Here is a 24,985-nt window from a genome sequence, read left to right as displayed (position 1 = left end):
GACTGCGAGTCGTGTAACTGTGTCGGGACGAGGGGACCAGCCCTGTATTCACCTAGAGGGATGTGGAAAACCGCCTAAAAACTACTGCCAGGTTGGCCGGCACACCGCCCGTCGTCGTTAATCCGGATTCGATCCGGTGCCGGCGCACCTACCCGACTCCAGGAAGCAGCGAGTTAAAGCTCTCGGCTAACCTGGCAGGTCTGAATGCCTAACCGGAGAATATACACGGGATAACAGAACCGGTGGTTCTGGCACGGTCACCTAAGTTAACCAGAGAATAAGTTTTCACAATGATAGGAATAGCTATAGAATTAGTAATGAGAAGATTGTTTCTTAGAATGAGGAAGAGAAGAAACGTTCACATTACACAAATTCCATCGAAGGTTACGGCGATTCCAAATTTATATAAAAAATTCTTAGTACTATTACTTTTTGATCTGACGTTTGAGAAACTGGATGATATGAATGAAATGTGAAACTATTGCCTAACATAAAACTTTTTGATTCTAGTAGGCTTAATAGGCATTTGATGTTGCTACTTCGTGAATAATATTCTGGTGTATAATTAATGTAAATTGGGTTAATAAGAACGACCTTTTGTGCTAAACCAGTCTCGCTTATTTGGCATGTGTTACAACTGGTGCAATACTTGAAAGGCCTATTGCGTTTTATCTAGGAGAAAGTGACAAATAGACGTAATGAAATCGAGAAACCAGAGCGGTCTTGAGTACTATTCATATTAACAGCCTTTTCAGTATTAGACAAGGACATGGCTCTGAGCACTATAGCACTTAACTTCTGAGGTCATCAGTCCCCTAGAACTTAGAACTACTTAAACCTAAGGACATCACACACATCCATGCCCGAGGCAGGATTCGAACCTGCGACCGTAGCGGTCGCGCCCTTCCAGGGCCTAGAACCGCTCGACCACTACGGGCGGCTGTTGACCTGTCATGTGGCAAAATGTTTGACGGACTTTAATGAGGCAATAGATTCTTTCGCAGAAAGGAAAGCACTCCCGCCGTGTAGAGCTGTAACAAGATTAGAGAAAAAAAATGCTGGGACCTAAGGACCGAATAAATGTGTACTGTCTTGCTTGTCTCTTATCTTTACTGGTTTTAAGTTTACTATATTTAATTTTATGTCCCATAAAAGAGAAAGATATTAGCTAATAGGCAATAAAGAGTGCAAATTTTAGAGTCGTTACTCTTCCGGTCACAAATAATGTCAGGCAGTATTAACTGTGAGGTTTCTTTTTTTTTTTTTTTTTTTTTTTTTTTTTTTTTTTTTTTTTTTGTAATGGGGAAGGAAGTAGGATATCAAAACGGATGACTGGGAGCAAGAGAGACATCACAGAACAATTTAATTTTCACTGCCTTGAATATACACTACTGGCCATTAAAATTGCTACACCACGAAGCTGACGTGCTACCGACAGTAAGAAGATGCTATGATACGCAAATGATTAGCTTTTCAGAGCATTCACACAAGGTTGGCGCCGGTGGCGACACCTACAACGTGCTGACATGACGAAAGTTTCCATCCGATTTCTCATACACAAACAGCAGTTGACCGGCATTGCCTGGTGAAACGTTGCTGCGATGCCTCGTGTAAGGAGGGGAAATGCGTACCATTACGTTTCCGACTTTGATAAAGGTCGGATTGTAGCCTATCGCGATTTCGGTTTATCGTATCGAGACATTGCTGCTCGCGTTGGTCGAAATCCAATGCCTGTTAGCAGAATATGGAATCGGTGGCTTCAGGAGGGTAATACGGAACGCCGTGCTGGATCCCAAAGGCCTAGCAGTCGAGATGACAGGCGTCTTATCCGCACGGCTGTAAGGGATCGTGCAGCCACGTCTCGATCCCTGAGTCAACAGATGGGGACGTTTGCAAGACAACAACCATCTGCACGAACAGTTCGACGACGTTTGCAGCAGCACGGACTATCAGCTCGGAGACCGTGGCTGCGGTTACACTTGACGCTGCATCACAGACAGGAGCGCCTGCGATCGTGTACTCGACGACGAACCTGGGTGCATGGATGGCAAAACGTCATTTTTTCGGATTAATTCAGGTTGTGTTTACAACATCGCGGTGGTCGCATCCGTGTTTGGCGACATCGCGGTGACCGCAAATTGGAAGCGTGTATTCGTCGTCGCCATACTGGCATATCATCCGGCGTGACGATATGGGGTGCCATCGGTTACACGTGTCGGTCACCTCTTGTTCGCATTGACGACACTTTGAACAGTGGACGTTATATTTCAGATGTGTTACGACCCGTGGCTCTACCCTTCATCCGATGCCTGCGAAACCCTACATTTCAGCAGGATAATGCACGACCGCATGTTGCAGGTCGTGTACGGGCCTTTCTGGATACAGTAAATGTTTGACTGCTGCCCTGGCCAGCACATTCTCCAGATCTCTCACCGATTGAAAACGTCTGGTCAATGGTGGCCGAGCAACGGGCTCGTCACAATACGCCAGTCACTACCCTTGATGGACTGTGGTATCGTGTTGAAGCTGCATGGGTACCTGTACACGCCATCCAAGCTCTTTTTGACTCAATGCCCAGGCGTATCAAGGCCGTTATTATGGCCAGAGGTGGTTGTTCCGGGTGCTGATTTCTCAGGATCTATGCACCCAAACTGCCTGAAAATGTATTCACATGTCAGTTTTAGTATAATATATTTGTCCAATGAATAACTGTTTATCATCTGCATTTCTTGTTGGTGTAGCAATTTTAATGGCCAGTAGTGTATATACACGAAGATAGTAACTGTTCTCGAAAGAATAGGTACCATGGATGACCGTGCAGCTCCTCTAGAATAAATAATAATCAATTGACACCCTCAGCTGCCGACAGCGCAGGTCCCGGGTTTGAGTCCTGGTCGGGTCACACATTTTCAGCTTTCCCCATCGAGATATTTCAGGAATATCTGTCGGCAGCTGAGGGTTTCGATTGATTATCATTTATTCTAGAGAAGCTGCACGGTCATCAATGGTATCTGTTCTTTCGAGAACAGTTACTATCTTCATATGTATACGTTTGAACTATGACTTGAGAGTGTATCCACAGAATTACCATAACTTTCGCCATTGTGGGGCTCTGGAGCGTCACCTGCGACCAGCTTTGCGAAAGAAGCGGCGACACTTTCTGCGCAACCCGCCCAACATTTAACACGTCGAGGGCCGGCCGGGATGGCCGAGCGATTCTAGGCGCCAAAGTCTGGAACTGCGCGACGCTACGGTCGCAGGTTCGAGTCCTGCCTCGGGCATGGATGTGTGTGATGTCCTTAGGTTAGTTAGGTTTAAGTAGTTCTAAGTCTAGGGGACTGATGACCTCAGAAGTTAAGATGCCAAAGAAAGCGTGTGCTGCAATTACACACTTCAACAAAAGTTTACCATCCCCTCGGTTCCGAGAGTCCCGGAACCTGTACAGAAAATTGCAATAGAGATCAACATAAACATCATTTCCGCCCTTTTTATTGCTCATGAAAGCCACACATTGCTTGTTGTACCACCATACAGCGAGACCTTCAGAGGTGGTGGTCCAGATTGCTGTGCACACCGGTACCTCTAATACCTAGTAGCACGTCCTCTTCCATTGATGGATGCCTGTATTCGTCGTGGCAAAATATCCACTCCCCCCTCCCCCCCCCCCCCAACATTGACCCTTGGACCTTGCCGTTGGTGGGGAGGCTTGCGTGCCTCAGCGATACAGATAGCCGTACCGTAGGTGCAACCACAACGGAGGGGTAACTGTTGAGAGGCCAGACAAACGTGTGGTTCCTGAAGAGGGGCAGCAGCCTTCTCAGTAGTTGCAGGGGCAACAGTCTAGATGATTGACTGATCTGCCCTTGTAACACTAACCAAAACGGCCTTGCTGTGCTGGTACTGCGAACGGCTGAAAACAAGGGGAAACTACGGCCGTAATTTTTCCCGAAGGCATGCAGCTTTACTGTATGACAGCGGGATTGCCCTGTTGCTGGACGCTCTGAACAACGCATGCCTTCGAGGTCTTCCTGCATCACCACGATGCCTCTTTCGACAAAGCCGCCGGTGAATTGCTGTAAACGTTCGCGGGCGCGGTTGGCGTCTTGCTGGGTGCCGTTCCTCATACAACCGTCGCGCTTCATGCGCCCTACCGTCGGCTAGTCCATAAACAAAAACCATATCTTGTTCATAGCCTTCGCGCTATGGCCATATCTAGTTGTCCTTCAAACGAATACTGTGCCGCCCTACTTACTGTGTGACTAAACCACAGGTGACGTTTGTGTGCTCCGAAGCGAAGCTTACGTGTGAATGCCTCCGACGTGAGGTGGAGGCAAACGTGAAGACACGTGTGCGTATCACATTGGGGCAGTGACGGGCAGAGGGACGTTTGTATGTGAGATCCGACAACCGCAGCGCTGCCCGTAAAGCGACGAACGGCAACGGGGTAATCCCCGACGGCCAATCGGAGCACGTGGCGCCAAGTTTCCGCAGTTTAAAAATGTTGCAGGAATGAAAAAAAAAAAAAAATCAAAGTCGACATGAAGTAACAATACGAGTCAAGATAGACGTAACGGAACTAGAATAGCGTATTTGCCTCTATTGGTTACGGTAGAGAGATCGATCTTTTGGTTCCGTCTGTATATTTATATATAATATTTGCATGAATAAAGGCTGGGCGAGTGTAGAGCTATCGTTAAAAACGCACGCCGCGCAATTTGTTACGATTTGGACGATCATAATAATAATAACATGCTCTTGAATACAAGTAAAATATAACGGCGATACTTGTTTAGTGTTATTGGAAATAATATGTAGTAAATTAATGAGTTAGGTAGCCGATCCTATAAGAAGAGATGAAATTAGGCATTTTGAGGTGTCATTTTTTAGTTTACTTTCATAAATAAACAAGTAAAGTAGTGGTAATTGTGCGTTGTGAAAAAAATATAGGGGCGAGTTTTAAATAACTAAGGTATACAATCAAAGTAAGAAAAGGACATTTAGTTACACGAAATCGCGGATAGCGAAGTGTGGTCATTAAATTGAGTACACCTACAGGGCGGTCAATTCCGGGATAAATCTATACGCACCTAACTTCTACGCGAACTCTTAATAATAGCGGATCGGAGAGGAAATGTGTAATTCTCTTACGCCTAACAAACTTTCGTGGAGGGCGGTGGCTAAACTAGAAGAGTCAATAACAAAATACTGTAGCATTATCATTGACTGATGGTGTCGAGCAACCAAAACTGTTCATCAAAGGGTCTCGATGGAACTTGGGAGTTAGGGTTGAGGCACTCGCATATACTCCACATCAGGGTGTGAATGAGTGGTGAATGCGAAATAAAACTGCGAACAAAGTTACATTAAATAAAACAGAAGAAACAAGACAGTTTGGTCGTATCTGTTACAATTCCATAAACTGTAACATTTCTTATCGTTGTACGAAGCCTTTATAGATGATCATGACAATTTGCTTCCAAGGGATCTCACCGAGCGAGGTGGCGCAGTGGTTAGACACTGGACTTGCATTCGGGAGGACGACGGTTCAATCCCACGTCCGGCCATCCTGATTTAGGTTTTCCGTCATTTCTCTAAATCACTCCAGGCAAATGCCGGGGTGGTTCCTCTGAAAGGACACGGCCGACTTCCTTCCCCATCCTTCCCTAAACCGATGAGACCGATGACTTCGCTGTCTGGTCTCCTTCCCCAAAACAACCAACCAACCAAGGGATCTCGTTACGAGTTAAGTTTAGGGGACCTGGTCAGGAGGGGGTAGTTCGTAGATCCTAACTGCAGCAGCTATTCTGGAATCAGGTGCTACCGCGACCGTTGTGTGTTCTCAATGACTTAAGGTTACCACATCTCATGCTCTAAGATCGACGCGCCTTTCCACTTGGTATTACGGTGCCTCACGGCAACAACGTCGAAGGAAGATGCGGTAGAAAGTGTTCCGGACGAGTCCGACATGTGACGAAACCCAGCGGCGGACACCTCTTATTGTGCTACTTACATGCAGTCGCCTTTGTTAGCAAAGTGGTTATCGCTTAGCGTGAGCGTGCATCGTTTTCCTTTCAGTTCCTGCTCTGGCGGAGATAAGCAGGCTGCTAGCTCGATGAACAGAATATCTAATAATAAATCAATACTTGAATACCGAGCGAGGTGACGCGATAGTTAACACAGTTGGCTGGCATTCGGGAGGACGGCGTTCAAACCAGCGTCCGGGAAACCTCTTTTAGGTTTTCCGTGATTTCCCTAAATCGCTTCGGGCGAATGCCGAGATGGTTCCTTTGGAACGTCGCAGACGACTTCCTTGCCCATCCTTCCACAGTCCGAATGGACCGCTGACCTAGCTGTTTGGTGCTCTCCCCCTCCAAACAGTCCAACGAACCAATACTTACGTATACGGCTCTGAAATGGCCAGTGTGATTACACTATCCAGCCGATACTCTTACAGGCAGCAATGTCTATGTTCTATCCGTCGATACATCAATAGGTCTTTCGACACATCTGTACGCAATAACGATGTTGCTGTTGCTGTTGTGGTCTTCAGTCCTGAAACTGGTTTGATGCAGCTCTCCATGCTACTCTATCCTGTGCAAGCTTCTTCATCTCCCAGTACCTACTGCAGCCTACATCCTTCTGAATCTGCTTAGTGTATTCATCTCGTGGTCTCCCTCTACGATTTTTATCCTCCACGCTGCCCTCCAATACTAAATTGGTGATCCCTTGATGCCTCAGAACATCTCCTACCAACCGATCCCTTCTTCTGGTCAAGTTGTGCCACAAATTCCTCTTCTCCCCAATTCTATTCAATACCTCCTCATTAGTTAACGTGATCTACCCATCTAATCTTCAGCATTCTTCTGTAGCACCACATTTCGAAAGCTTCTATTCTTTTCCTGTCCAAACTATTTATCGTCCATGTTTCACTTTCATACATGGCTACACTCCATACAAATACTTTCAGAAACAACTTCCTGAGACACTTAAATCTATACTCGATGTTAACAAACTTCTCTTCTTCAGAAACGCTTTTCTTGCCATTGCCAGTCTACATTTTATATCCTCTCTACTTCGACCATCATCAGTTATTTTGCTCCCCAAATAGCAAAACTCCTTTACTACTTTAAGTGTCTCACTTCCTAATCTAATTCCCTCAGCATCACCCGACTTAATTCGACTACATTCCATTATCCTCGTTTTGCTTTTGTTGATGTTCATCTTATATCCTCCTTTCAAGACACTATCCATTCCGTTCAACTGCTCTTCCAAGTCCTTTGCTGTCTCTCACAGAATTACAGTGTTATTAGCGACCCTCAAAGTTTTTATTTCTTCTCCATGGATTTTAATACCTACTCCGAATTTTTCTTTTGTTTGCGTCACTGCTTGCTCAATATACAGATTGAATAACATCGGAGATAGACTACAGCCCTGTCTCACTCCCTTCCCCACCACTGCCTCCCTTTCATGCCCCTCGACTCTTATAACTGCCATCTGGTTTCTGTACAAATTGTAAATAGCCTTTCGCTCCCTGTATTATTTTAAAAGTCGATATATCGGAAACGTTAGTTTTAACAATATGGCGTGTTCAAAAAGTCTCTCCGCAGTGCCCTATGTTGTTAGCCGCGCCTGCCTGGGTCACTTCCCTTCAAGTGGACTCTCCCAACATCCCACTGTCCCGTTCATCTCAGCCAGCGTCAGTAGCATCGTTGGTGTGTGTCGTCACGTGTTGACGTCAACGTTTAAGTTTAGTTCCTCTGTTCGTTTTTGTTACTATTAAAATGCTAACCATGAAGAACGTTTGTTTTATTCGAACAAGTATTCAAAGCTGGCGGTAAATACACAGTTTCAGTTCGTCAAACATTTAATTTAGTTTCTCCGGAGACAATACTCCCACATCACGATACGGCTTCGGTGACAGATGCACCGAGAAGTTTGTCTGAGGACAAACTTCTCGATATTTCCGATAAAATGTCCGCAAATCCTAACAAGTCAGTAAGAAAACTCGCCCAGGAAATCGATGTTAGTGTCAGAACGACCCACACAGCTGTAAGGAAGAAATTAGAACTTTTGCCATACAAAGTGACAGCCGTGCAAGAACTGAAAAATAATTATTTACGGCAAGAGACTGCATTGTTGTGAATGGTTCAAAAATTTCGTTCAACAACATGGAAGGGATATTCGTAATGAAACGTTTTTCACTGATGAGACGCGGTTTCATTTACCCAGGTACATGAACTCGCAAAATTCTCGTATGTGGAGTACCGCAAAGCCATTGTGTATTCATGAGTAACCACATCATTGTGTGAAAATAGGAGTTTGGATTGCAATTTCTAGACGTCGGATTGTTGGTCTCTTATTTTTCAACTAAACGATACACGCACAACGATACTGCAGTCATATTCTGTACCCATTCGTAGGAGAACTTGTGTTAAGTGAAATACTGAACGGTTATTTTCAGGAAGATGGTGCAACCACGCATACAGCTCACGTTTCAATGTCACTGCTTGCTGATGTTTTTGGTGACCGCTTAATTTTACAGCGACTTTGGCCTCCGCCATCGCCTGTCCTAACACCACCTGACTTTTTCTTCTGCGGTGCAGCGAAAACACCTGTATATAAAAACCGTCTAAAATCAATCGATGAATTGAAAACTGCAATATCCACTTTCACTGCTTCCGTTACAGAATAAATGTTACAGCTTGTGTTTGGAAACATGATTAGACGAATTGAATTGTGTATTCAACAACTGGGGGACACTTTCAACATTTAATGTGAAAATTTGTAAGTAAAAATGAATATTCAGTAAATTAATAAGTTGTATTTGAGTGAGATTCATTTCGGTATATTCACTGCCGCATATGGAACTTACGGCTATCATACGGCCCTGCGGAGAGACTTTTTGATCACCCCATATCAACAACCCTATTCCACATGCGCCCATTGCCTGCCTCTAAACCGCCGAGCGGTTCACCGTGAGTCCGGCAAGCAACACAGTGTCACATTCTACATTCAAATGCCAAAGAAGCTGACATAAGCATGCGTATTTAAATAGAGAATACGTAAACGGGCAGAATACGGCGCTGCCATCTGCAACGGCTATACAGGGTGGAGAAAAGTTGTGTCACGAAATTTAAATCCTGGATAGTTGATGCCAGTAGGAACCAAAATTACTAATGTTGTGTAAGTGGACAACGCAACATTTTTAAACTGCGGAAACTTGGCGCCAGGTGCTCCGATTGGCCGTCGGGGATTACCCCGTTGCCGTTCGTCGCTTTACGGTCAGCGCTGCGGTTGTCGGATCTCACATACAAACGTCCCTCTGCCCGTCACTGCCCCAATGTGATACGCACACGTGTCTTCACGTTTGCCTCCACCTCACGTCGGAGGCATTCACACGTAAGCTTCGCTTCGGAGCACACACACGCCACCTGTGGTTTAGTCACACAGTAAGTAGGGCGGCACAGTATTCGTTTGAAGGACAACTAGATATGGCCATAGCGCGTAGGCTATGAACAAGATATGGTTTTTGTTTATGGAATAGCCGACGGTAGGGCGCATGAAGCGCGACGGTTGTATGAGGAACGGCACCCAGCAAGACGCCAAGCGCACACGCGAACGTTTACAGCAGTTCACCGGCGGCTTGGCGAAAGAGGCTCGTTAGTGGGATATCGTGGTGGTGCAGGAAGACCTCGAAGGCATGCGTTGTTCAGAGCGTCCAGCAACAGGGCAATCCCGCTGTCATTCAGAGCGCGTGGCGCCAAGTTTCCGTAGTTTAAAAATGTTGCGTTGTCGACTTACACAACGTTAGTAATTTTGGTTCCCAGATGGCAACCCAGTTCTAAGCAAAGAAGAGAAGGCAGAAAGGTGGAAGGAGTATATAGAAGGTTTATACAAGGGCGATGTACTTGAGGACAATATTATGGAAATGGAAGAGGATGTAGATGAAGACAAAATGGGAGATAAGATACTGCGTGAAGAGTTTGACAGAGCTCTCAAAGACCTGAGTCGAAACAAGGCTCCCGGAGTAGACAACATTCCATTAGAACTACTGACGGCCTTGGGAGAGCCAGTCATGACAAAACTCTACCAGCTGGTGAGCAAGATGTATGAGACCCTCAGACTTCAAGAAGAATATAATAATTCCAATCCCAAAGAAAGCAGGTGCTGACAGATATGAAAATTACCGAACAATCAGTTTAATAAGCCACAGCTGCAAAATATTAACACGAATTCTTTATAGACGAATGGAAAAACTAGTAGAAGCTGACTTCGGGGATGATCAGTTTGGATTCCGTAGAAACACTGGAACACGTGAGGCAATACTGACCTTACGACTTATCTTAGAAGAAACATTAAGGAAAGGCAAACCTACGTTTCTAGCATTTGTAGGCTTAGAGAAAGCTTTTGACAATGTTGACTGGAATACTCTCTTTCAAATTCTGAAGGTGGCAAGCGTAAAATACAGGGAGCGAAAGACTATTTACAATTTGTACAGAAACCAGATGGCAGTCATAAGAGTCGAGGGGCATGAAAGGGAAGCAGTGGTTGGGAAAGGAGTGAGACAGGGTTGTAGCCTCTCCCCGATGTTATTCAATCTGTATATTGAGCAAGCAGTAAAGGAAACAAAAGAAAAATTTGGAGTAGGTATTAAAATTCATGGAGAAGAAGTAAAAACTTTGAGGTTCGCCGATGACATTGTAATTGTGTCAGAGACGGCAAAGGACTTGGAAGAGCAGTTGAACGGAATGGACAGTGTCTTGAAAGGAGGATATAAGATGAACATCAACAAAAGCAAAATGAGGATAATGGAATGTAGTCCAATTAAATCGGGTGATGCTGAGGGAATTAGATTAGGAAATGAGACACTTAAAGTAGTAAAGGAGTTTTGCTATTTAGGAAGTAAAATAACTGATGATGGTCGAAGTAGAGAGGATATAAAATGTAGACTGGCAATGGCAAGGAAAGCGATTCTGAAGAATATAGATTTATGTATCAGGAAGTCGTTTCTGAAAGTATTTGTATGGAGTGTAGCCATGCATGGAAGTGAAACATGGACGATAACTAGTTTGGACAAGAAGAGAATAGAAGCTTTCGAAATGTGGTGCTACAGAAGAATGCTGAAGATAAGGTGGATAGATCACGTAACTAAGGAGGAGGTATTGAATAGGAGTGGGGAGAAGAGAAGTTTGTGGCACAACTTGACTAGAAGAAGGGATCGGTTGGTAGGACATATTTTAAGGCCTTAAGGGATCACAACTTTAGCATTGGAGGGCAGCGTGGAGGGTAAAAATCGTAGACGGAGACCAAGAGATGAATACACTAAGCAGATTCAGAAGGATGTAGGTTGCAGTAGGTACTGGGAGATGAAGAAGCTTGCACAGGATAGAGTAGCATGGAGAGCTGCATCAAACCAGTCTCACGACTGAAGACAACAACAACAACAACTGGCATCAACTATCCAGGATTAAAATTTCATGACACAACTTTTCGCCACCCTGTATAAGACAACAAGTGTCAGGCGCACTTGTTAGGTAGGTTATTTTATGTTACTTCAACTGGGGGCCCAAGAAACGACGGAGAGGCTCCGTCCCCGCCACAGCCGCAGTGGTCCACAACCCCACGACGACTACCGCAGTCCACTTCACCGCTCCGCCGCCGAACTCCGAACCCAAGGTTATTGTGCGGTTCGGCTCTCGGTGGATGCTCCAGGGGACGTCTCACACCAGACGAGTGTAAACCCTATGTTTGCGTGGTAGAATAATGGTGGTGTACGCGTACGTCGAGAACTTGTTTGCACAGCAATCGCCGACATAGTGTAGCTGAGGCGGAATAAGGGGAACCAGCCTGCATTCGCCGAGGCAGGTGGAAAACCACCTAAAAACCATGCACAGACTGGCTCGCTCACCGGACCTCGACACTAACCCGCCAGGCGGATTCGTGCCGGGGACCGCCCGGAAATTTTGGGTAGGTTACTGCTCCTATAATGGCAGGTTATCAAGATTTAAGGGAGTTTGAACGTAGTGTTAGTCGACGCACGAGCGATGGGACACAGCATCTCCGAGGTAGCGAAGAAATGGGGATTTTCACATATCACCATTTCACGAGTGTACCGTGAACATCAGGAATCTGGTAAAACATCAAATCCTTGACACCGCTGCGGTTGGAAAAATATCGTGCAACAACGGCACCCACGACGACGGAAGAGAATCGTTGAATGTGACGCAAGTGCAATCCTTCGGCAAATTGCTGCAGATTTCAATGGTGTGCCATCAGCAAGTGTCAGCGTGCCAACTGTTCAACGATATGCGCTTTCGGAGCCGAAGGCCCGCTCTTGTACCCTTGACGTTTCCACGACACAAAGCTTTACACCACTTGTGGGCTCATCAACACTGACATCGGACTGTTGACGACTGGAAACATGTTGGCTGGTCGGACGAGTCTCGTTCCCGGTTGTATCGAGTGGATAGATGTGTAAAGGTATGGACGCAACCTCATGAATCCATAGACCATGAGCCGGCCGGAGTGGCCGAGCGGTTCTAGGCGCTACAGTCTGGAGCCACGCGACCGCTACTGTCGCACTTTCGAATCGTGCCTCAGGCATGGATGTCCTTGTGTTAGTTAGGTTTAAGTAGTTCGAAGTTCTAGGGGACTGATGACCACAGCATTTAAGTCCTCTAGTGCTCAGAGCCATTTGATCCATGGACCCTGCATGTCAACAGCGGACGGTTCAAGGTGGTGAAGGCTCTGTAATGGTGTGGGGCGTGTGCAGTTGGAGTGTGATTGGACCCCTGATACGTCTAGATACTTATTCAAATGGCTCTTAACACTATGGGACTTAACATCTGAAGTCATCAGTCCCCTAGAACTTAGAACTACTTACACCTAACTAACCTAAGGACATCACACACATCCATGCCCGAGGCAGGATTCGAGCTACGACCATAGCAGCAACGCGATTCCAGACTGAAGTGCCTAGAGCCGCTTGGCCTCAGTGGCCAGCTACGTCTAGATACGACTCTGACAGATGACACGTACAGTCTTAGACATAAAAAACTGACCGCCGGCCGGCTGCCACAGAGACCAAGGTCATCAATAACACCGACCGCCCCTGACGACGCTAATATGGATGCGGAAGGGTCAGGAGGAAGTGGTCTCTACTTCCTAGATGTTATCGTGCCACTGCCGGCACGGGAGCTCAGCATGTTCGGTCAGAGAACCGGTTGGCCTCTGTAATAAAAAAATGAGTGGAAGCAAAAAAATGGTTCAAATGGCTCTGAGCACTATGGGACTTAACAGCTGTGGTCATCAGTCCCCTAGAACTTAGAACTACTTAAACCTAACTAACCTAAGGACATCACACACATCCATGCCTGATGCAGGATTCGAACCTGCGACTGTAGCAGTCACGCGGTGCTGGACTGAGCCCCTTAACCGCGAGACCACCGCGGCCGGCTGAGTGGAAGCATCAACCACCGAACTTGAACAGGATGTCTTGTGACTTCCGCAACGAGCAAACACACAGACCAATAACGAAAAAACAAAACAAAAAAGTGGTAATCGTCGTGTCTTCTACAGTCTCGTGTTCGCGTCCAACCGCATTTTTTATTTTTGTTTTATCATATTTCGGCCCTCGTCTAAAGTTATGAGTGTGATTAAATATCGACGATAATTCGCTTCACATTCTGCCCACCACCAACAACGATACTTCCACAAACAATTCCGCAGCTCGTGGCTGCTTACTCTCGAGCGTTTCCTCGCGCTGCAGCGGCTACCGAGCGAGGTGACGCCGTAGTTAGGGAACTGGACTCGCATTCGGGAGGACGACGGTTCAAACCCGTCTCCGGCTATCCTGATTTAAGGTTCCGTGATTTCCCTAAATCGTTCAGGGAAATGCCGGAATGGTTGGTTCCTTTGAAAGGACACTGCCGATTTCCTTCTCCGAGCTTGTGCTCCGTCTCTAACGACCTGGTTGTGGACGGCACGTTGAACACTATCTCCTCGCCCTTCACCGGCCAGACGCCACCCACCGCCTGAAATCGGGGTGCCGCCCAGGTGACGCGCCAACTCCACGAGGACACCGGGATCCTGCCTCTCCGAGATAGGTACCGCACCATCGCCAAGAAGTTTTACGAGAAGGCGGGCCACTCCCGCAACCGGCTCATCCGAGGACTGGGCCAACAACCGCACCACAGGCCAACCATCTACATCTACATGACTACTCTGCAATTCACATTTAAGTGCTTGGCAGAGGGTTCATCGAACCACAATCATACTATCTCTCTACTATTCCACTCCCGAACAGCGAGCGGGAAAAACGAACACCTAAACCTTTCTGTTCGAGCTCTGATTTCTCTTATTTTATTTTGATGATCATTCCTACCTATGTAGGTTGGGCTCAACAAAATATTTTCGCATTCGGAAGAGAAAGTTGGTGACTGAAATTTCGTAAAAAGGTCTCGCCGCGACGAAAAACGTCTATGCTGTAATGACTTCCATCCCAACTCGCTTACCATATGTGCCACACTCTCTCCCCTATAACGCGATAATACAAAACGAGCTGCCCTTCTTTGCACCCTCTCGACGTCCTCCGTCAATCCCACCTGGTAAGGATCCCACACCGCGCAGCAATATTCTAACAGAGGACGAACGAGTGTAGTGTAAGCTGTCTCTTTAGTGGACTTGTTGCATCTTCTAAGTGTCCTGCCAATGAAACGCAACCTTTGGCTCGCCTTCCCGACAATATTATCTATGTGGTCCTTCCAACTGAAGTTGTTCGTAATTTTAACACCCAGGTACTTAGTTGAATTGACAGCCTTGAGAATTGTACTATTTATCGAGTAATCGTATTCCAACGTTCTTTTGGAACTCATGTGGATCATCTCACACTTTTCGTTATTTAGCGTCAACTGCCACCTGACACACCATACAGCAATCTTTTCTAAATCGCTTTGCAGCTGATACTGGTCTTCGGATGACCTTACTAGACGGTAAATTACAGCATCATCTGCGAACAACCTAAGAGAACTGCTCAGATTGTCACCCAGGTCATTTATATAGATCAGGGACAGTAGAGGTCCCAGGACGCTTCCCTGGGGAACACTTGATATCACTTCAGTTTTACTCGATGATTTGCCGTCTATTACTACGAACTGCGACCTTCCTGACAGGAAATCACGAATCCAGTCGCACAACTGAGACGATACCCCATAGCTCCGCAGCTTGATTAGAAGTCGCTTGTGAGGAACGGTGTCAAAAGCTTTCCGGAAATCTAGAAATACGGAATCAACTTGAGATCCCCTGTCGATAGCGGCCATTACTTCGTGCGAATAAAGAGCTAGCTGCGTTGCACAAGAGCGATGTTTTCTGAAGCGATGCTGATTACGTGTCAATAGATCGTTCCCTTCGAGGTGATTCATAATGTTTGAATACAGTATATGCTCCAAAACCCTACTGCAAACCGACGTCAATGATATAGGTCTGTAGTTAAATGGATTACTCCTACTACCCTTCTTGAACACTGGTTTCATCTGAAACAAGACGTCGTCTTCCTCTTGTCCTTATCCACATGGGGGCAGTAGTTTCAATGTAGTTAGTACTCTCCATAGTATCAACAATTTCACGAACGTTCCAGGTCCTGTATGCAATAACATCACGAGGATGGAAAGACTCCAAACCAGGCAAGTTAGCAGAGATAGAGCGAACAATTGCACATGTAAACCATCCTCCACCACTCTTCTCAGAAACTGAGGGATTAAGTTTTACTAATCCCCAGCAGAGTGTGTTATTTTTCTCTTACAGGTCACACCAGCATGGAAAATTCGACAAGTGTGTTAATGTATTTTTCTTTTCCCTTGCACGGGAACCGCAGCAATGACAAATCTGTCTAGACTGCACCATTCTCGAGCCAAGGATCGGCTCGTCTTTACAGCGTCAGCGTCAGCCCGCCCAGGTGAATGCCGCGCGACGCCGTCAGTGTATGTATCGACTGTCATGTTCGAATTTGAAAGTGTAGCATCGGCAACGCAATATTTACTTTTGGTACAATAGAGGCGTGAATGCACAACAGGCAGCTCGAAAGATTTGAACTGCGTGTAGAGCGAGTGCTTTTGCGAAGAATACGCCAGAAACAGGTGTTCTTGTCCCAACTAGAAGGACTTGTTCCTGGCAGGAATGATTTTCCACATTCTGGAAGTCTCGACTACTGATACAACTGATGGATTACCGTTTAACCATCGTGCGACATTTGCATTCAACAGGCAAGTTTCAGAACTCTGCTGTAGGAGTACTGGATGCTCTAATCCGAAACAACAAAAATCAACGAAGTGATTATTATTGAACGTCATCAGCATTCCTGTGCAGTACTGTTACTAGTGACGAGTTATGACGCCTTTGTCGTTAACTTCCTAAGACGAAATAAAAGGCTGAGCCCTACCAAAAGACGTAAACTCGAGCAAAGAGTAGTGTGAACGTAATATTTTCCATCTGATAGCTCCAAAAGTGTGTCTTGCACTACGAATTCTTCCCCAAGGGTGTGTCCAATCATAGCTAGAGCTTGTTGCCAACAACTAAAACACATTCCGGTCGCTGTGTATCTGTCTAATTAATCGGCGCATGTGTTGTTCAACAGACAGCAGTCGCCACTATGAAGGGAATGAATGACTGTGTGTGTGTGTGTGAGTGTGTGTGTGTGTGTGTGTGTGTGTGTGTATGTTGTTATTCACACACAATCTGAGCAATACTGTAAGGTGTCAGGCAAATCCAACTCCTTCCATGAAAACACTGACATGATAAGCAAATCCAGTAGTATGTCACATAGCTCCGAGTAAATCGTGACATTAAATTAACCAAAGTAATACGAGTAACGAGTGAGCAAATGGAATACCACAGACTAACACAAGAATGCCTAAATGCATGTCATACCTTCCCACCGTGAGACCGACGCAGTTCCGAGGGGAGAAACGAGGACAGAAGCCGAGAGCAAATCCGTGTTAAGCTAGAAGGCCCTACGATAAGGGACGGACTGGACACTCACTTTGCCAGCCTACCGCTAAGACCACACCACCCGCAAGTTTTAGCGTCAGACTTTTTCGCGTCTCTGTTACGTCAAGGGCCACCCCCCAGCCCATGTTAAAAGCTATAGCCCTGCAGAAAAACAGTATAGATCCTACGATAACGTTAAAAGGACCACACCAGCTGCAGGTTTTAGCGTGAGACTTTTTAGCGTCTGTGTTACGTTGCAAACTTTAAAAACATTGCCCCACCACGAAAAGTATAACGTTTCTCATTGGATAGACAGAATTTTTGTAGGCGGAGCTTAAGGTTATCATTGAGACCCTGATTGGTCAGATGAAAACACAGCCAGATAGTTTTTTAAACCAACTTCGGTAAATTCTAGTAAGGAGAAGTTAGGAGAGAGTTAGTTCCGAGACGGCGGGCTGGATGGCTGCTGCGCCGGCCGCTGCCGCCCTGACGCTGCCTAAACACCGACAAGGTAATGAACGCACGCGATGCCGCATTTTTGAGCGCATAAGGCTTCACTCAGAACTGCAGAAGTCTCATCTGTTACACACCTTTTTTGCGTAATGCTAGTGTCGATCGTCAATTAAAACTCATGGTGTTCACATTTGCCACTTTAAGTAAAAATCTGAAACGCGATGATTTTTCTTTTATACAGTTATTTAGAAGCCACTTCAGCCACTGTAATTTACGACAAGTTAGATAAGTAATTAAAGATAACTGAGGGTCACTGTAGACCATTTTGATAGTTTTCTCTCTTGTGAAACTTAATTTAAAGCTAGATTATAGATGTGATATGGTATAGGTCATCCTTCGATCGATTGGAGAACTTGGAAACCCACTCAGGGAATATCCGTTCACATTTTTGTTGAACGCAGTTGGTTTTTACCATCCTGTATTAAAACATTTCCTTTTATCAATAGTGTAATTTATAAACGATGATTTGTGAGTAGAATAAAATTTCCAATGGTAAACGTAAGTACTTTTTCGACGTTATTTTACTCGCTAACTAAAAATAGGAAAGCCTTGAACCTCTTGCACTACATTTAGTTAGTATTAAGATTCTTTTAGAGGGAGTGCAGTGGAGCTGATGCTGAGATCATTAAGTATTTGGTTATATCATCGCTAGTCTCACTGAACTCTTCTGAACTCTACATGTCATGTGTGGTCTGGCGTCTCCTTACCAGCAACAGGTCCCAGGTTCAAACTAGTTAATTCCCTAAAAAACACGCTCAGAGCGTCGTTGCGCGAAAGTGGTAGGGAGACACGGTATAGTACAATCAGACACCACCATGAATGTTTAGAATACTATCAACATTAAAGAGGGTAGCAACAATGAATATTGCACCAAAAATATGTGTAAAGTATTTTAATGTAATGGCTAGTTGCTACAAACTGGATTTTTCCCCAGCCCATGTCCTGCGTGTTACGGTAAGTGAGTAAGATGTATCAACCCCATAAATATCGTTAGCAGACACAGTGTGCTCTTGCTGTCTACACTCGCGACAACTGCAGCGATTAGCAGTGCCAAATGCCGCCGCGATTTGTTTATGTTCGCTGAGCGTGGACACTGCAGCGGACACTTTGCCGCAAGCAAAAAGAAATCGCCTTGGCTCTGACTGCAGAGAGCAGACATCACGGCCTGCATGTTCTGCTGGTAACAAACGTGAGACTCTAATCTCAGGTGCCACGGGGCAATTGGAACGGGAATCATGTCATTTGTCATCAGAATATTAACCAGTGATGAAACGTCCACTCTGTTTGAATCCCAAGAAAATAGGAACCTTCTCACAAAGGAATGTGAGGTGATTTCACAACATATCCAACACACAAAAATTAACTGCACAGCTATCACGCATGCAATAATGGCACACAAGCAAATATTATGCCTTGGAAGCGTATACTTCATATTTTCCCCTCATATCAGCGCACTACTTTTTTCGTATGAAGTGAGAAAATAAACACAAAAAACTAAAGTTTCTGACAAGATTGTAAGTCACTTCCTCTTCTTATATCATAGATTTTGTTTCAACACGAAGTGAAAAAAACACTATTGGCCATGAAAATTGCTACAATAAGAAGAAATGCAGATGGTAAACGGATATTCATTGGACAAATATATTGTACTAGAACTGACATGTGATTACATTGTCACGCAATTTGGGTGCATAGATCCTGCGAAATCAGAACCCAGAACAGCCACCTCTGGCCGTAATAACGGCCTTGATACGCCTGGGCATAGAGTCAAACAGAGCTCGGATGGCGTGTACAGGAACAGCTGCCCATGCAGCTTCTACACGATACCACAGTTCATCAAGAGTAGTGGCTGCTGTATTGTGACGAGCCAGTTGCACAGCCACCACTGACCAGACGTTTTCAAATGGTGAGAGATCTGGAGAATGTGCTGACCATGGCAGCAGTCGAACGTTTTCTGTATCCAGAAAGGCCGGAACAGGTCCTGCAACATGCGGTAGTGTATTATCCTGCTGAAATGTAGGGTTTCGCAGGGATCGAATGAAGAACGTCCACTGTTAAAAGTGCTGTCAATGCGAACAAGAGGTGACCGAGACGTGTAACCGATGGCACCCCATACCATCACGCCTGGTGATACGCCAGTACGGCGATGACGTATACAGGCTTCCAATGTGTGTTCACCGCGATGTCGCCAAACTCGGATGCGACCACCATGATGCTGTAAACATAACCTGGATTCATCCGAAAAAATGACGCTTTGCCATTCGTGCACCCAGGTTCGTCGTCGGGTACACCATCACAGGTGCTCCTGTCTGTGATGCAGCGTCAAGGGTAACCGCAGCCACGGTCTCCGAGCTGATAGTCCATGCTGCTGCAAACGTCGCCGAACTGTTCATGCAGATGGTTGTTGCCTTGCAAACGTCCCCATCTGTTGACTCAGGGATCGAGACGTGGCTGCACGATCCGTTACAGCCGTGCGGATAAGATGCCTTTCATCTCGACTGCTAGTGATACGAGGCCGTTGGGATCCAGCACGGCGTTCCGAATTACCCTCCTGAACCCACCGATTCCATATTCTGCTAACAGTTATTGGATCTCGACCAACGCGAGCAGCAATGTCACGATACGATAAACCGCAATGGCGATAGGTTACAATCCGACCTTTATCAAAGTCGGAAACGTGATGGTATGCATTTCTCCTTCTTACACGAAGCATCGCAACAACGTTTCACCAGGCAACGCCGCTCAACTGCTGTTTGTGTATGAGAAATGGGTTGGAAACTTTCGTCATGTCAGCACGTTGTAGGTGTCGCCACCGGCGCCAACCTTCTGTGGATGCTCTGAAAAGCTAACCATTTGCATATCAGAGCATCTTCTTCCTGTCGGTTAAATTTCGCGTCTGTAGCACGTCATCTTCGGCGTGTGGCAATTTTAATGGTTAGTAGTGTAGTATAGACTCGAATAAAAAACAGCCCACAGTTGCACTAATTATGTTTATTGTAAACTTTCTCCATGGTGTCTCCTGTAATAATATACAGGGTGTTTAAAAACGACCGGTATATTTGAAACGGCAATACAAACTAAACGAGCAGCGATAGAAATACACCGTTTGTTGCAATATGCTTGGGACAACAGTACATTTTCAGGCAGACAAACTTTCGAAATTACAGTAGTTACAATTGTCAACAACAGATGGCGCTGCGGTCTGGGAAACTCTGTAGTACGATACTTTCCACGTATCCACCATGCGTAGCAACAATATGGCGTAGCCTCTGAATGAAATTACCCGAAACCTTTGACAACGTGTCTGGCGGAATGGCTTCACATGCAGATGAGATGTACTGCTTCAGCTGTTCAATTGTTTCTGGATTCTGGCGGTACACCTGGTCTTTCAAGTGTCCCCACAGAAAGAAGTCACAGGGGTTCATGTCTGGCGAATAGGGAGGCCAATCCACGCCGCCTCCTGTATGTTTCGGATAGCCCAAAGCAATCACACGATCATCGAAATATTCATTCAGGAAATTAAAGACGTCGGCCGTGCGATGTGGCCGGGCACCATCTTGCATAAACCACGAGGTGTTCGCAGTGTCGTCTAAGGCAGTTTGTACTGCTACACATTCACGAAGAATGTCCAGATAGCGTGATGCAGTAATCGTTTCGGATCTGGAAAATGGGCCAATGATTCCTTTGGAAGAAATGGCGGCCCAGACCAGTACTTTTTGAGGATGCAGGGACGATGGGACTGCAACATGGGGCTTTTCGGTTCTCCATATGCGCCAGTTCTGTTTATTGACGAAGCTGTTCAGGTAAAAATAAGCTTCGTCAGTAAACCAAATGCTGCCCACATGCATATCGCCGTCATCAATCCTGTGCACTATATCGTTAGCGAATGTCTCTCGTGCAGCAATGGTAGCGGCACTGAGGGGTTGCCGCGTTTGAATTTTGTACGGATAGAGGTGTAAACTCTGGTGCATGAGATGATACGTGGACGTTGGTGTCATTTGGACCGCAGCTGCAACACGGCGAACGGAAACCCGAGGCCGCTGTCGGATCACCTGCTGCACTAGCTGCGCGTTGCCCTCTGTGGTTGCCGACGGCGGTCGCCCTATCTTTCCGGCACGTTCATCCGTCACGTTCCCAGTCCGTTGAAATTTTTCAAACAGATCCTTAATTGTATCGCTTTTCGGTCCTTTGGTTACATTAAACCTCCGTTGAAAACTTCGTCTTGTTGCAACAACACTGTGCTCTAGGTGGTGGAATTCCAACACCAGAAAAATCCTCTGTTCTAAGGAATAAACCGTGTTGTCCACAGCACACTTGCACGTTGTGAACAGCACACGCTTACAGCAGAAAGACGACGTACAGAATGGCGCACCCACAGGCTGCGTTGTCTTCTATATCTTTCACATCACTTGCAGCGCCATCTGTTGTTGTTAATTGTAACTACTGTAATTTCGAAAGTTTGTCCGCCTGAAAATGTACTGTTGTCCCAAGGATGTTGCAACAAACGGTGTATTTCTATCGCTGCTCGTTTAGTTTTTGTTGCCGTTTCAAATATACCAGTCATTTTTGAAACACCCTGTACAATGCTATATTATTATAGCGGGAACCACGGTCAAGGTTTAGAATAAACGTAATTAGTGCAACTGTGAGCTGTTTTTCATTCGAGACAGTTTCGTAACGGTTGCCGGTGTTGCTGCCATGATGTAAATAATAAACAGTTTAGGGTATCAAGCACAATATCCCACCAGATTCCTATCGCAGGCCCGATCAGAAGCGCAAAAAGCAATGAGTTCTACATTCTTTTGTCTAACAGTCTATTTCCTATCATTCATAACAACCGCTCACAGATTCTTGTTTAAGGACTTGCGGGCATTAAGTTCTTCATCAGGGTAAGCCTTATTTTATTGTGCTAATTACGGTATGGAAAAAATGAAACAAAGACGTTTCCCTAGAGCAGTGAAGATATTTGCACATGGCTGTATTCAGCAATATCTGTCAGCTGTCCTAACACTTTACGGAATTGATGCGGCAGGCAACAGAACTGCGAGTGCATTTCAGACTGCATTAACATCGCTTTCCGAGTCATATTCAATCCAAAATGAGGTGTTGTTAAGGTAGCTGGGCAATGGCCTTGCCGCAGTGTATACACCGGTTCCCGTCAGATCACCAAAGTTAAGCGCTGTCGGGCGTGGCCGGCACTTGGATGGGTGACCATTCGGGCCGTCATGTGCTGGTGCCATTTTTCGGGGTGCACTCAGCCTCGCGATGCCAATTGAGGAGCTACTCGACCGAATAGTAGAGGCTCCGGTCACAGAGAAGCATCATAACGTCCAGGAGAGCGGTGTGCTGACCACATGCCCCTCCTATCCGTATCCTCCATGGGGATGACACGGCGGTCGGATGGTACCGATTTGCCACTTGTGCCCTGAAGGCGGAGTGTCTTTAAGGTAGCTGAGTGTTCTAGCAATTACACTTTGATGATTCCCATATGCGTATTCAGATAGCAAAAAGAACCCGTTAGTGTGAAACCATTGGGAACTACCTTAATATCAAACTCGAGACAGAACATGGCCTCTTCCCTCCATTGGGTAACCTCGTACTGTTATTTAGGATTCTCTCTGTCCTAGGCGTAATGCAAATGGAACTTCTCATTCATGAGGCGCTTTCTGCTATTCTTGACAAACATCAGCAACTTGTATTCACCGCGTGTATGATGATAATGGTACAGGCTGTCAGTGGATGTTGTGGTGTTATGCTGTCAAACTGCCTACAGTAGTAGCCGGCCGGGGTGGCCGACCGGTTCTAGGCGCTACAGTCTGGAACCGCGCGACCGCTACGGGCGCAGGTTCGAATCATGCCTCGGGCATGTATGTGTGTGATGTCCTTAGGTTAATTAGGTTTAAGTAGTTCTAAGTTCTAGGGGACTGATGACCTCAGAAGTTAAGTCCCATAGTGCTCTGAGCCACTTGCACCATTTTTTTTTTTTGCTTGTTGTTGTTGTTGTGGTCTTCAGTCCTGAGACTGGTTTGACGCAGCTCTCCATGCTACTCTATCCTGTGCAAGCTTCTTCATCTCCCAGTACCTACTGCAGCCTACATCCTTCTGAATCTGCTTAGTGTATTCATCTCTTGGTCTCCCTATACGATTTTTACCCTCCATGCTGCCCTCCAACGCTGAATTTGTGATCCCTTCATGCCTCAGATGTTCTACCAACCGGTCCCTTCTTCTTGTCAAGTTGTGGCACAAAATTTTCTTCTCCCGAATTCTATTCAGTACCTCCTCATTAGTTATGTAATCTACCCATCCAATCTTCAACATTCTTCTGTAGCACGACACTTCGAAAGCTTCTATCGCCTTCTTGTCCAAACTATTTATCGTCCATGTTTCACTTCCATACATGGCTACACTCCATACAAATACTTTCAGAAACGACTTCCTAATACTTAGATCAATATTCGATATTAAAAAATTTCTCTTCTTCAGAATTTCTTTCCTTGCCATTGCCAGTCTACATTTTATATCCTCTCTACTTCGACCATCATCAGTTATTTTGCTCCCCAAATAGCAAAACTCCTTTACTACTTTAAGTGTCTCATTTCCTAATCTAATTCCCTCAGCATCACCCGACTTAATTCAACTACATTCCATTATCCTCGTTTTGCTTTTGTTGATGTTCATCTTATATCCTCCTTTCAAGACACTGTCCATTCCATTCAACTGCTCTTCCAAGTCCTTTGCTGTCTCTGACAGAATTACAGTGTTATTGGCGAACCTCAAAGTTTTTATTTCTTCTCCATGGTTTTTAATACCTACTCCGAATTCTTCTTTTGTTTCCTTTACTGCTTCCTCAATACACAGATTGAATAACATCGGGGATAGGCTACAACCGTGTCTCACTCCCTTCCTAACCTCTCCTTCCCTTTCATGCCCCTCGACTCTTATAACAGCCATCTGGTTTCTGTACAGTATGACTACAGAGATCATCGTGCGGGTATTACATTAATTCTGCAGTGAATTGCTTGACAAATATTATCGTCAAGTATGCAGCTGAAATGACTCACTACACAGGTACTCAACCTTGCACGTAGTTAAGTGATCAGCTCGCTACAATTCTGCTTCTACTGTTCGTAAATACTTGTATACTGACCATTCGTTATTTGACAAAATATGCTCTACAATCTGATTAGAATACATATGACATGGGTTTGTGCCATCACAAAGCAGTGGCTAAGGAATGGATGCCGTTGAAGTCCCGCTATGTTGATGGCAAGAAGTTCCCATCTCACTTGTATCGAGTCGAAAAAACAGTAGCATCTTAAATATCGAAGGATAGACGTGCACACAGTGACAGGGCGCTGAAATACACCAACGGCTGCAAATAAAAATTTGTACTCGCCGGGGTTCGAACATGCTTACGGGGCAGACGCTCTGACCGAGCGAGGTGGCGCAGTGGTTAGCACACTGGACTCGCATTCGGGAGGACGACGCT

At 45.7% G+C, this 24,985-nt stretch overlaps 1 pseudogene; it reads left to right on the top strand.

Annotated features, from left to right (window-relative positions):
* Positions 1–22,617: 22,617 nt before the first annotated feature.
* On the top strand, positions 22,618–22,735 carry LOC126295511 (5S ribosomal RNA; annotated as a pseudogene).
* Positions 22,736–24,985: the final 2,250 nt, after the last annotated feature.

The sequence above is a fragment of the Schistocerca gregaria genome, chromosome 11 (assembly GCF_023897955.1).
Source record: "Schistocerca gregaria isolate iqSchGreg1 chromosome 11, iqSchGreg1.2, whole genome shotgun sequence".
NCBI lineage: Eukaryota > Metazoa > Arthropoda > Insecta > Orthoptera > Acrididae > Schistocerca > Schistocerca gregaria.
The sequence above is the reverse complement of the archived record's forward strand: the minus strand, read 5'-3'. Positions and strand labels throughout refer to the sequence as shown.